The sequence below is a fragment of the Coenobita brevimanus genome, chromosome 111 (assembly GCF_032717465.1).
Source record: "Coenobita brevimanus isolate Jiangsu-jjx chromosome 111, ASM3271746v2, whole genome shotgun sequence".
NCBI lineage: Eukaryota > Metazoa > Arthropoda > Malacostraca > Decapoda > Coenobitidae > Coenobita > Coenobita brevimanus.
The window spans coordinates 27,743,074-27,757,275 of NC_137064.1; positions in this window are offsets into that span (position 1 = coordinate 27,743,074).

The following is a 14,202-nucleotide window of genomic DNA, read 5'->3' on the forward strand; positions in this document are numbered from 1 at the left end:
TATGTCTCTCTATCTCGTTCTTTATCTTGTTTCACCAGGGTGCAATGCTTTGCTTCGCGAGCCCTCGCGCACGCGCTAGTGTGTGTGTATCTATATACAGGTATAGAGAGAGAGAGAGAATGTATGCCTGTCTGTCTGTCCTCTATGGAAATCATGACGGATGCATATAGAACTCTTTTAACAGCTCTGACAGGTGTAACTTCTTACGACGAATTTAAACGTTTTAAACGTGCACATTACATAAGCTAAACTGGCTCCTCTAATGGCCAAGATTATCATACGAAAGTCAACATGGTGGAAAGATGGTAGCCATTTTCCTTAGAAGTTTTTAATTCTATAACCATATTATTAGCTACAGTGGGTCAGATGGGTAGATGGGTATGTGGAATGGGTGGGCAGGGTTGGTGGATGGGTGGGTAGTGGGAAAATACGTCCATGGTACGAATAGGTCCATGGAGAATATAACCCTGGGGAAATGGGCCCAAGGATAAAATGGGAACCGGAGGGACTTCTCCTACATGGAGTGGCCATCCAATGTCCCAGATAATGCACGATCATAGGGTTTTTCCCAGGCAACGCCGAGTACCCCTTCTTGTTGTCACTATTTTCTGCCATCTTCGACTGAACGGAAGGTGGATGGGTGGAGCCTCCCTTTTTTTCTGTTCTTGCCTTTGATGCATAGAACAGAAAGCTTAATTATAACTTTCTGTATGAAAACTAGCTTCTGACACTATAATCTTTGTATTATAACATATTCCTTACAGCTCCCCTCATAGCCAGCTGACTGCCACGTACTTTAATTTAGCAGTCCAGCCGTCGCAAAGTTTAGAGAGCCTTCAGGCAGTGGGAAGTCCTCAGGAAGTGGTGAGCTGGGGGCGGGACATGGCTGCCTCTGTTTCAGTCTATTGCTATGTCTGTCTCATTTCTCTTTTATTCTGACTCTTTCAATGTCTCCTCCTGTGTTTCTTGTCTACCATTATTTTTCTACACTAACTCTTGTATACGTCCACCCATTCCGTATCTCTGTTAATTTGTCCACCTCGGTTTTCTGTGTCTTCTTCTTTTCTCTTTCTCTCCTATTTTCCTTTGTCTACTGTCTCTCATCCCCTTTTTTTGCCTGTCTTCCCTCTGTTCTTAACTCCCTGTTTCTGTTTGTTCAGCATATCCCTCCATTCTCTCTCTCTCTCTCTCTCTCTCTCTCTCTCCATACTATTCCTGTCAATTCTTCATCCATGTTTCTCATTACCAGTCTTGCCTCTATCAGTCATGTCTGTGGGTGCTAGAAGAAGGACCTTGGGTTCTTGCAGTATATGGTTTTATAGTTTGTGACATATATCAACCATGTCTTAGGTGACCATGAATTTAGAGCCTTTCATGTCTTTGAAGTTCGCATGACGTTGTTTCGGATTCTCAGTCACTGGAGAATTGTGGTGTGGTGAGTATGCACTGCCCTTAACACAATACCAAGAAATTAGGTGTTATGTTGGAGGTTCCGCTGCTGTGTGAGTGTGAGGAGGAATATTTCACACCTCTTTAATTTTTTTACCAAATATTCAGCTGCAGAGCACTGTGTAGGACTACTAAGTTTGCAAGCGTTTTGGGATATAATCTTTGTATGTAATGTTGGCAAATGTCTGAAATACTGACACAGATTCCTATAACATCATATATCACACATAAAATATCAGGCTTGTGAATTTGAATTAGAGTATGAGACTATTTTCTTTTGGTGTAACCAGTATGGTACTTAGTTTACGTATGTATATAAGCATTATTGTTGCAATCACTGTTCAGTCATTTAAAACACAGTGGTGATTCATTCTGCTAAATGCAGAAGTTCTGCTTCTATTTCTAGTTCTTATACACATAAGTAACCTACGATTAAAGTTAACCTAGACCTGACAATCACGAGGAGTTTCGCCCATCCTGTCTTTGTCTCTTGTTCATCCTGCCCTTGTCTCTTGTTGTCCATCCAACCTTTATTTCTTGCTGTCCATCCTTCCTTTGTCACTTGCTGTCCATCATGCCTTTGTCTCTTGCTGCCCATCCTGTCTTTGTCTTTTTCTGTCTATCTTGCCTCTGTCACTTGCTGTCAATCCTGTCTTTGTCTTTTCTGTCCATCATGCCTCTGTCTCTTTCTGTCCATCAGGTCTTTGTCACTTGCTTTCCATCCTGTCTCTGTCTCTTTCTGGCCATCAAACCTCAGCCTCTTTCTGTCCATCCTGTCTCTGTCTCCTGTCCATCCTATCCTGTTTCTGTCTGTCCATCCTGCCTCTGTCTCTTTCTGTCCATCCTGTCTCTCTCTCTCCACCCTGCTTCTCTCCCTTTCCCACAATCCTGCCCATCTCTAACTATCCAAGCTGTCTCTATAAATTTATCTATCCATCCCGACGGCCTGTACTTATCAATCCATCATGCATCTCTATCTCCATCAATCCATCCTCTCCCCCTGTATCTGTCTCGATGTCTCTCCCATCCCCACCCTCTCCGGCCCCCTCCCTCTCGCCACTCCCCTCGATGCCTCGTGCAGAAGGGCCGCTGACTGCCACACACTTTAATTTAGAAGCTCCAGGCACCGCAAAGTTGAGAGGACCTTGTGGCACATGAAATAGGAAGGCCTGAGGAAGCGGTGGGCGGGGGGCGTGGCATGGTGGTCTCTCTCACTCGGTCTCTGTCGTTTACCCCCCCCCCTCTCTCTCTCTCTCTCTCTCTCTCTCCACTGTTTCTTTTTTTTTTTTTTTTAAATCTTTTCATCAGCCCCTTTGTGTCTTGCTTCCTTCACGGGCTCATATCTCTCACTGTCTCTTTATTTGTCTCTTGTGCCACTTTTTCAGTGCCTCTTATCTCTGTCTTTTTGCTTTCGTTTCTGATTTTTATCTTTGTCTCTTAATTATCTTCGACAACAAGGTTGAAGGAGGTTGTGTATTCACCTGTGTCTGTTTGTCTGTGGACAAGATATCTCAAAAAGTTGGTATTGGATTTCAATAAAATCTGGTGGATAATTGGACACGGCGTCAAAGAAAGTTGAATAGATTTTGAGGTGGATCCGGATCTGGACGCAGGAATAAATAATCAATTTCACTGGCTTTGGCGGAGGCATGCTTTCGCTGATTTGGTGAAATGAGGATTGACTAATACCGCATAATTAATTACCGCAGCCAACTATACACGTACTGTAGGTTGGTTTATATATACTTATGTTGACGTTGGCGGGAGGTATGCTTTCGCTGAATACATTCTAGTTAACATTGTCTCTTTCTCTTTTCTCACCTTTTATATTGCTTATTTCATTTCATCTGTCTCTTTTCTCATTCCATCTTTACTTCGTGTCTCTCTCTCTATCTCTCTGTATTTCAATTCACTCTATATATATCCTGTTTTCCTGTGGAATCCTCTTCATGTTTCGGTCTGGAGCTTATACTTGTGATCATTTCTGCATCCTTTCTCTGCTCTATCCTCTTTCAACCCGCATCCATCCGTCCTATCACTCAGTATATGTCTGGTTTTACATCTGAAGTTTTACATCTTTTACATTTTTGAAGTTGTACATCTGCTGTAGCATCTGACTATTTTATCAGCTGTGACACCTAACACATTTATGTGTCGTCACCTGAATCTTTTCATTTGTTATGGCACCTGCCTTTTATTTGTTGTGGCACCTAACAGTTTTATATGTCAACTAACTCTATTAATTCTTGTGACACCAGACTCATTTATCTGTTGTAGTACCTAATTCTTATGTGTTAAGCATCTGATTCTTTCTTCATTTCTGACACCTGACTCATTCATCAGTTGCTGTATGGGACCTGTCTGTTCAGTGTTAAGCACCTGACTCTTTTATCTGTTGAAACATTTAGACCCTTTTATCCGTTACGATACCTGACTAAGCCTTTTAGCTCTTATGGCACCTGACTTTTATACCTATTGTGGAACTTGACTCTTTTTTTCTGCTGCGGGATCTGAGTCTTTTACCTGCTGTTACATCTGACTTTTCTCTATTGTAGCACCTGCCTCTCAAATCTGCTGTTGCACCTGGCAGTTATTCTTGTTGTTGCACATGGCTATTTTTTGTGGAATCTAGCTTTTACGTGTTGTGACTCCTGACTTCTCCGTGTTGTGCCGCTTGACTTCTTTGTTGTACAGTACTTGTCTCTGTTATCTAGTGTGGCATCTGATTTCTAGCTCTGTCATTGGACATGTGTCTGGTGTGTTACCTGGCTTTGTTTTCTCTTGACTCACCCCTCTGTTTTGGTACATGGCTCTGTTTTCTGTTTCGGCTGCACCTGTTTGTTACCTGTTGTGACATCTAGCTCTCTTCTCTGTTGTAACATCAGGCTCCCTTATCTGGTGCAACATCAGACTCTCTTATCTGTTGTACCCGTTGTAACGCCAGGCTTTGTTATCTGTTGTACTATCTGGCTCTTTAATCTTTTGCAACATTTAGCTTTCTTCTCTGTTTCAGTATCATGTCAACTGTGATATCTGATTTTCTCGATTTTTAGGTTGTCATCTACCGGTATATATATTATTATTATCTGCATTAGCCAGTATTAGGCTTAGCACCGAAACAGAGGGTCTCGTCGGACTACGGACTGATATCCTAAATCAACCTATCCCTATGCAGGCCAAGGACGACTACACATTACAACAGACGGCCTATTGATCCGTAACGAAGGTATCTATTTGGGAAAAAATCTACTGCGCTCTACGCGTATAAAAAACGAATAAAAAACGAAGAGGAGGAGGAAGGAGGATGTGAACCTGTAGTGATATGCATGTGACATGAATGTTGAAGTGTTGGAATGGTTATGTTTGCGTGAACAATATCAGAGCCTGTATATGTCACTGGTATGAAACGGTAAGTTGCAAACTTATACAAGCATGTGGAAGAAGCAGCCAACAGAACCTACTTTGCTTGCCCGAGGTTAACTTGCTTAGGTTAATTAATTATATTTTCGGTAAAGATTGATTAGGCTAGACTGCACTGGGGATGATAACATTATATTCATACTAATTTAGGTTATTAGATTTTAACAGGTTGGAAGAGAGTCGCGTAGATTATTTTGCTATGTTAAGTGTAGTTACATCCGGTTAATTTCACAAAGGATAGATGATAGTTAAGATTAATTTAGATGTAGCTAAGATATGACTGATTTGGTTTGGGTAGATTACAGATGATCATATTTGGCTAGTTTAGGTTAGTCTGAGATTAATATAGGTAGGTTTGCCCTCAGTACCTCGGAAGTCTCCCTTCATCCCATCCTAGATGCAGAGACGGCCTGAGGCAAATTGAGAGAGGGGCGGCTCCATCATCTGCCTTGCTGTGATGGATCGACCCTTACCCCTCCCCTTCTGCCCCTCTGACCGTCTCCTCCATTTCCTCCTCCCTTCTACCTTTCTCCCCTCCTATTTCCCTCTCCCATTCTCCCCGCTTTCCCCCTGCCCTCTTCCTCCCCCCCCCCCGCTTTCCCCCTGCCCTCTTTCTTCCCCTCCCCCCCCCCTTTCCCCCTGCCCTCTTCGTTTCCTCTTCTCCTTCCCCTTCTCCCTTATCCGAGTCCTGATTGATTGGTGTTTGCCCCCTTGAGTCTATCTTACTGGCCCTCTTTCTCATTCGGTGCCTGTCTGCCTGTGTCTGTTTTTCTCTCCATGAGTTTATCTGAACACCAAAGTATTTTTTTTATCTATCTGTCCATCCTCCCATAAGTGTCATATATCTGTTTTTAAACACCAAAGTATTTTTTTTATCTATCTGTCCATCCTCCCATAAGTGTCATATATCTATTTTTAACTAGCAACGCTAATCTAATAGACAGTAGTGCTAGCTACGAAATTTTCAGCCTGTTTGCGTCTGGGTTCGTATCCTGGTGCGGGTGTCCGGTGTCAGGTGTCCCTTCTACACCTGTGGGCTGAAAGGTGTAATGTGTACCTAGAATAATATGAAGGCGATGTTTGCAAAGCTGGATGATACGGTGGCTTTAAGTCCAAGGAGTGTGAGTGAATAACCCGCCACAGGATCAAAGACCTAATTTACAGTGATAAACAGTCCACATAAACGTCTCATGGCATATACCCAAACCTCTTGCACCTTTACCTTAATCTGCATCTATCTATTTGTCTATCTATCTATCTATCCATCAATTTGCAATCTAACTTTGTACTCATTAATCTATTTCAACTCTCTCTCTCTCTCTCTCTCTCTCTCACACACACATACACACACACACACACACACACACACACTCCTACGCCCGTCTCTATCCCCTTTTCAATCACTGGCTTAGTAAACACCAGTCCTCAATTCTGAACACAGGTTTTCCCGTGATTTCTCTTGTTTGAAGGCGATGTTTGCAGCCTCTCGTAAAGCCCTTGACGTGTACCCCTCGTCTGTGTGATCTGGCTTACCTTTTACGGCGCCCTGGTGGTGGATTGGTCTTATTGTCGTTGTTCTGAACTGTTCTCTCCTGTTCATAATTATATACCCAACAATCCAGTTTTATTAGAGAATTTAGATGATAGTGATGATGATGATCGTGATGATGATAATGATCGTGATGATGTATATGTTATTATTATCATTTTGGCGATTATTCTCATCGTAATATCACAATCCAGTGTTATGAGAGAAATTACATGATAGTGATGATGATAATGATGGTGATGTATATTATTATCATTAGCATTTTGGTGATTATTCTCATCATACTATCCAGTCACTTGCAGCATCATTACCGTCATTTTAATCGCTATGCATAGGTTTTGACTGTTATCTGATCCTTTACAGGTCTTCAGTAACATCACAAGCTCTATTAGTATCGGTCTATATGAATTTCTCTGCAGCAGCAAACATCTCCAATATGAGAAAGATACAGCCAAAATTAACTCCTCCCCTTGCTGGCCAGTTAGTGATCAGGAAGGAATGTCTGAAATGAGAGCGGTGCATGTGGAGAGTGAAATGTTGGTAGAGTCAATAGGTCATATTTTTGTTCACTTTGGAACTTTGGTAACACCTTTTCCTGTGGTACTTATTCTGCACATTACGCCTTATTTTTCTCTTGCATGTAATGCTACTGATGCAAACTACGTCGATGTTGGAAATAAATCGCTACGCAAGAACCCAAAGAAGCGAAAATAGGGGTTTGTTCCTGCAGTCAGTATGGACTTATGAAAGGGCTTACTCACAGGCATGCACTTAAGTTAACAACGTCCTTAAATATCCGCCTGCCACGGCTGTTTCAAACTCTGATCCAGGACACATGCAGTTTGGGCGTCAGTCTTGCTACCGCCGGGGAACCGTGGTTCACAGTGCCATTACAAACCTTAAATAGATGCTTGAGTTTACAGGGTTCTTACACCTTCCTAACCAGACATTCTACTACCCGTTTACAAAAATAAAAAAATAAATAAATAAAAACGGTTCATTACCGACATCCCTCATTATCAGTTCCTTCATCATCTCTGCAGTCAGCGAGGTTCATCTTGTCTTGTTTACACGTCACTCTGTTGACTGCAGTGGGCTATTATTTAATCCACAGATTCTTTGGAAAAATTGCGATGAATCATTATCATCTACTATGAACACCATATAGCCTATACCAGTCACTCTCTTGTACATTAACCCGTGTCTAAAACCTACTGTGCTTGTAGACTTTGGTGAGGCAGGTCTCACGTAGTAATTACCTTTTGGCTACAGCTGGACTTTTTCTTTTTAATCTCTGCCCTGCATAATGTTAAGCAACTCGAAAAGCTCTTCGCGGGGCAACACGATACGTCATCACTATTCATCATCCTTATCATCATTAACTCTGAATTGCACAACTAAATATTCCTGTCAATTTTTACACGTAACGCTACCATATACACTAACTTCGAAATTTCCCCTGAAACACGAATTAATCTCATCCATCGTTAACCTTAAATTGCTGGCTTTTTTTTGGACTCAGGTGTAAGACGCAGGTAGGTCTGGAAATCCTGTAAGCCGAGCCACAGACAAAGCTACGACAGTAATTTTCAGCCAACGACAATTTCCAGGTTTTAGTCGGCGCTTTCAATTTGCCTGGACTTAAACTGGAGGGGGAGGGCGAGAAAAGGAGAGAGAGAGAGAGAGAGAGAGAGAGAGAGACGGGGGGGGGGGGTGGAGCTTGCCTTCAGTGCTGCTAAACCAGATTCAATGATATTGCTTATGTTACTGTAAGAAGGTGAACAGAAAATAAGTATTAGCTGGCAGGGAAGAGCGTGGATGCGTAACGCGTATTTTCCTTTCAGGGTTATAAATATAGATACATAGATGTCGCTAAATCTATTCTCAGAACAAAAATCTCTAGAAAATCGATTACAAAAAATATGCTAAAATCACTAGCACTGCAGAATCATGACAGAGCTATAACATACCACTGCTTTCCATGGTACTGTACACCAGAAATAACTGCGGCTTGAACATTCCTTGATCTAGGTACAAAACTATCATATGTAACAGAATGCCTCTGAATAAGCAGCTACAATGGCAACCCTGTGTTCCTTTATCTTTCTGCCCCTGCACTGTCTCTAGATTCAACTATAAATTCTAGAAACAGATGAATGTCTCCACATTTTGCCTCTCTACAGATAACCCTGCCTCCGTTTATCCATCTGCCCCAGAGCTGTTTCTTTTAGCCTGACTTTTACGGGGACTTAAATTCCCCCATAGCCGCCATCACAAACTCCTAATTCTTGCTCCTCCTCTTAGATTTTCACGGGGCCTCTATCCTTCTCATGATTTTTGGCCTCTCCGCCTCTTTCACCTGCCCTTCCCTCTCCTTCCTCTCGTTTATTTGAGGCTCCCATTCACGGGGCTTCCATTTCCCCCCCCCTCCCCCCACTCGCTCCACTCTTCCTCTTAAACCCTCATTCCTTTCGCCTTGTCGCCCCACCTCGCACTTTCCTTCCTTTTATCGGCTTTTTCCTTCAACCCAAGTCCCTCCTCCTTCATTCTACTTTCTCTCCAACCACTTGTAATTTTTTCTTTCCCCTTTCTTCTTTTCTGTAGTCTTCATTTTTTTTTTTTTTTTTAATTTGTGTCCTTTATTATTCCAGTTGCTCTAGCGTTCTATATTTTTTTTTTAAGATTTTTCCCTCTACCATAGCTCCCCTTTCCCATTCTACAGTAATCTCAATTTCTTACAGCACTTCTGTTTTTACAAGTTCTTCTTCCTACCTTTGTTGCTCATCAGTTTTGTAGACATTCTCTTTTCCACATCATTTGTTTTCGTTTGCCTTCTAGTTCATCGGCTTTTCCCTTCAACCGCGTTATTTCTATCTTTATTTTGCTTTCTTCTTTTCAGACAACTTTTTTTTACACCTCCTTACTTGTCTCTTATTTCTCTCCTCCCCCCCCCCCTTTTTTTCTCTCTCTCTCTTTCCATTTCATCGACTTTTCAGTTCAACCCTAATCCATCCTACTTCATTCAACATATTTGGCCACCATTTCCTTTTTTTTTTTTTCCTTTGTTTCCCGCGTCATCTCTTCTTAAGTTAATTATATAATGTATGTATCTTCTTCTTTTTATCGACTTTTTTCTTTAACTTAAACCCTTCTTACATTATATTTTCTCTCACTCACCTTCTAATAACATTTTTACCTTTATCCTTTTCTTTTTCTTCGTGCTTCTCACCATGTTATTTACGTACTTTTTTTACACTCATTTTTTTTCATTTCCTTCCTTTTTACCGGCTTAAACCTCCAACCCCAGGCCCACCCTAGCTCTTTCTACGCTGTCTCACGCACACCACTTCTAATTTTTCAGTTTACCTTCTTTCTTACTTTCTTTTTTTTTTTTTTTTTTTATACCTCCTTTCCTTTCTTCCTTATCTGTTGGTACTCTTTTATTTCCCAATTATTATTATTTTTTTTTAATTTTCCATCTTTGTCCGTTCTTTCGTTTGATTTAATTTCTTCATTTTCCCTCTTCTTCTTCCTCTTGCTCGTGTTGATATTTTTTCACATTTTCTTCTTTCTTTTTACAATTTCTTCTTCGCTTTTTGCCCCTTCTTCCTTTGCAATCTCTCCTCCCTTTTATCTCTCCTTTCGTAGTCACTTCAAATCACATATCCCCTCTCTCTCATATCTCAGCATCTTTCTTTCTTCTTATTTCTTCCCCTGTCTTCTTCCCTTTTCTCTATCCCTATAATTCTTCCTCCTTATCTCTCGTTAATAACTGTCTTCCTCCTTTACTCTGGCTAAATAATCTCTTATTTCTTCTCACATTCACCTTCTCCTCATCTGTCCTTTGGTTTGTTTCCATTCTTTCTTCCTTCTTCACTTCCTTTTTCTTTTCACTTCTTCTGCATTGCCTAACTTATCACCAATCAGTCCTCCCTGTCTTTCTTCTCATCCCACTCTTTCATCTCTCAGTACCAACTTTCAATCTCCATTTACTTTAACTTAGCTCCTTACCTTCCTTCCCCCTTAGCTCTTCCCAGCCGCTGCCTGCAGTACTACCTTCCTCCTCGTTTCTACCTTGCCTTTTCTGTCCTCTCTCTCGTCTCTCCCTATCTTCTTAACCACTTGCTTGTTTCTCCCTATCCGCTTTAAAAGTACTTCCCTACTTGCCTCCCCTTTACCGCACCAGCTTCTCCACAGCTCTCCCTACAGTTCCTCTCCTTCTTCCTTTTTCCTAATATCCCCCATCCAATTTGTGCAATATCTCCTACCTCTCTTCACCTTTCTCTCCTCCATCCTCTTCTTATCTCTCCTCACCTTTCATTTTCCTACCGTTCTCAAGGTTTCCATCCTCTTTCCCATTCTCGCATCTCTTCTCCCCTTCACTTCTTTCATTTCCCTTCTCCTCGCGCTTCTTAGCTTTCCCTACATCACCCTAATTTTTTTCCATCCTACCTCTAACCCTCTTCCCCTTCTTTCCTCATTCCTCGCTATCCTCATCTCACTTTCTCCTAGTTTTCTTACCCTTTCTCCTTTTTCCCTTCCTTCCTCTTCTCAGCTCTGCCTCCTCAAAGTCCCTTCATGCCTCACATCACTTCCCTTTTATCTTCCTTCACTTCTTATCGTTCATTTCCCCCATGCCTCCTTATCTCTTACCTATATTACTACCTACCTCCTCGTCCCCTTCTCCCTCCTCCTTCCCCTATCATTTCTTTCATCTCTCATTATCATCCGCTTATCACCTCTTTCTTCTTAACTTTGCTCCTTATCTCCCTTCTTCCTCAACTTCGACCCTCACCACTCTCTTCTGTCTTCCTCATTTCTTCAGAGTTGTTATCGATAGAAATTCTTTCTTTTGCTCCTTACCCCCTCCCTCCTCTCTCCTCCTTTCCTTGTCCTCCTCTTCTCTTCTCATCTCTTTCCCCTCCTCTTCTCTCCTCCTCTCCTTCCATCTTCTCCCCCTGTCCATCTTTTTCCTCGTTTCCCTTCGTCACTCCTCCCCTACTCCTTTTTCTCTACTCCCTTCCTCTCCCACCCTTTTCTCCCTTGCCCTTCTTACCCTGTTAACCCCCATTACTTCCCATAATCCACTCCCACTTTCTCTTTCCCCTTTCCTTCCTCGTCCACTTTTCCCTTCCGCCCCTACCCCAATACTTCCTCCACCATTACCCCGTTAGCTATTCTGCTTCCCCCTACCCATTTCTTACCTGTTTCCTCCCCCACCCCTTCTTCCTACTGTTCCCCGCATTCGTTTCTCCCCTTCTCACACTACCCCAATCTTTCTGCTTTTCTTCTCCTCTGTGTTTCTTCTTCTCCTCTTCCTCAGGTCCCATTCTCTCTCTCTCTTTCTTTCTCTCTCTCTCTCTCTCTCTCTCTCTCTCTCTCTCTCTCTTTTCTTTCAGTCTGTCCTTCTCCCTTCCTTCCTTTTTTCCCATTTCCCCACTACAACTTCCTCTTCCTTCCCTCTATTTCCTCCTTCCTTCTCATTCACCCTTACTCATCTTCATCCCAATTTGCCTTTCTTCTTACACCTACTCTTTCCCCCCATCCTCCCAATACTCTTTCTCTTTCCTCATTCCTGTCCCTCTTCCCCCACTCCCTCCGTCCCCTTCTTCACTCCCATGCTGTTCTTCCCCTATTCCTCTTTTTCTTCCTATCGTCTTTACCTGTTTTCTTTCCTCCCACTCCTTTTCTCCCTTGTTGCCCTTTTTTTCACCTTATTCCCTCCTCCCTCTAACCCCCTTTACCTCTTTTCTTCCACTTACAGTAAATCCCTCTTCTTTCGCATCTTCTTCTTCTTCCAATATCCCCTTCTCCAGTCCCCCCTCAGTTCTTCTTCCTCCTCCTCCTTCTTACCCCATTTCATCCCCCCTCCTCCCCATTCCATCCAACCCCCTTCTTCCTCCCCCTCCCCCTTGAGCCAGTCAGAGGAGGAGGGCGGCCGCCATAACTGTCACTACGATCTCCCGCCCTCTGGGATTTACCACGGGAAAGGCGAGGTCGGAGATAAAAGCTTAAATCCTCCGGCTCGAACCCCCGCCCCTGTGATAAGCTTAACACTGACTCGGCCCGACGCCCGGCACTTTAACAGCAACACTCCTCACCGCTTATCACAGCCGCACGGAACAGCAGGGAGTCAGGGCGAGTTATATGCACGCCGCCGCTGCTGTTTTCTCGATCCCACCCCAGATTAGCGGGATGAGCTCAGCCTGATTTGGCTCGGATCATTTTTCCCTGAGACGGTAGGTTTTCTGTGGCCTCGCTCGCCAGGATTTAGCTTCTTGATTGTAGGAAAGGATGCAACGTAGATACCATACGATATTTAGAGTACGTACATCCAGACGAATTTTTCTTGCTACCCCGAAGGAGTTAATATTGTGGATACAGCTAAATGATTAACTGATTTGGCTACCGCTAGATGATTTTCCACCCCTTACCAACAGATTTTAAATGAGGGAAATTCCTGCCCTAAAAAGAGCTAGGTCATTGTGCTAAAAAATGGCAATTGTATATAAATATACGTGCAACTCGTTTTATGAGTTGATAGGAATAAGATAATAAATGTAATTGTATGGTATATTTTACGAAGCGCTTTGCTGATATGCTTTGTAACTTTCATTATTCCTTTTGGCATTTGTGAATCCTGCTAACTCCATTAAATTAGTGTGGTTGGGGATCCGGATGACACTTATTTGAGTTTGTGTAACTCGGCTAAGTGGACCGTAATGGAGTTCAGACGAGCCCCCGAGGACAGAAAGGCAAACCAACCCAAACTGAGTTCATACGAAAATGACTTTAATGCTTCCGTTTTTTACTGTGTACATATCCAAAGTAATAAGATATTTAGTCTACCCACAAGTAAATCAGTATATTTCCAGGTTAAGGTATTCTAACATGAAACCCAAAAACAATTAGATAATTGCTATGTCCCTCTAACTTCATGGATTATCATACCAATCAATATGAGAGGTCCATCGTAAGATGAAAAGAAATATTCATAGGTGAACGCAGTAAGTACAGAAGTTGTTCTTTTTGAGACGGCTGACCCTTTTCTACGAGACATCCATCCGAAGGTGAATAATACTGGTGAGAAGTAATGAGAATATTCTTGCCATCGGGTAACAAGTCTGTAAACTTAGTTAAATCCACCGACGTCTAATAAAACTCTAAGTAGTGTTTCAGCAAAAGCACTAGGTATGATGGAATATAATTTGAATATATACTGTACCAGATTATTGAATAACAAATTTTCTCCCATGATTCACTTGTATTCATACACTCATACACACAGCCTAAATAGAAGAGTTTATATCGTATTAAAATCGGTGAAAACAAATGGAATATTGTGAAATGAAAGCCTGACATGATCTTTTAGACCCCAATACTCTATTACATTCTTAATCCTTCATTTTCCAGTAAGGCTTCTCCCTCTAATCCTATGACTGATTGATCCCCAGAATCAAAACAATAACTGTTGATAAATCTAGCTGTACCACCCAGGGCTTCCAACACATACCAACCAACGCTTACATATCATACTGAATGGTGATGCTGTGGGCAAGATTAACACAAATATACTGATCAGACCTTACCGAGTTGTGCGTGTTTGTACGGACCCATATATACTGCATGTATGTAAATGTGCTGAATATACTGTATATTGTGTCATTTGATTCATTACAGCGCGCGCGCGCGCGCACACACACACACACACACACACACACACACACACACACACACACACACACACACACACACACACACACACTCTCTGTTTGTCTGTCTGT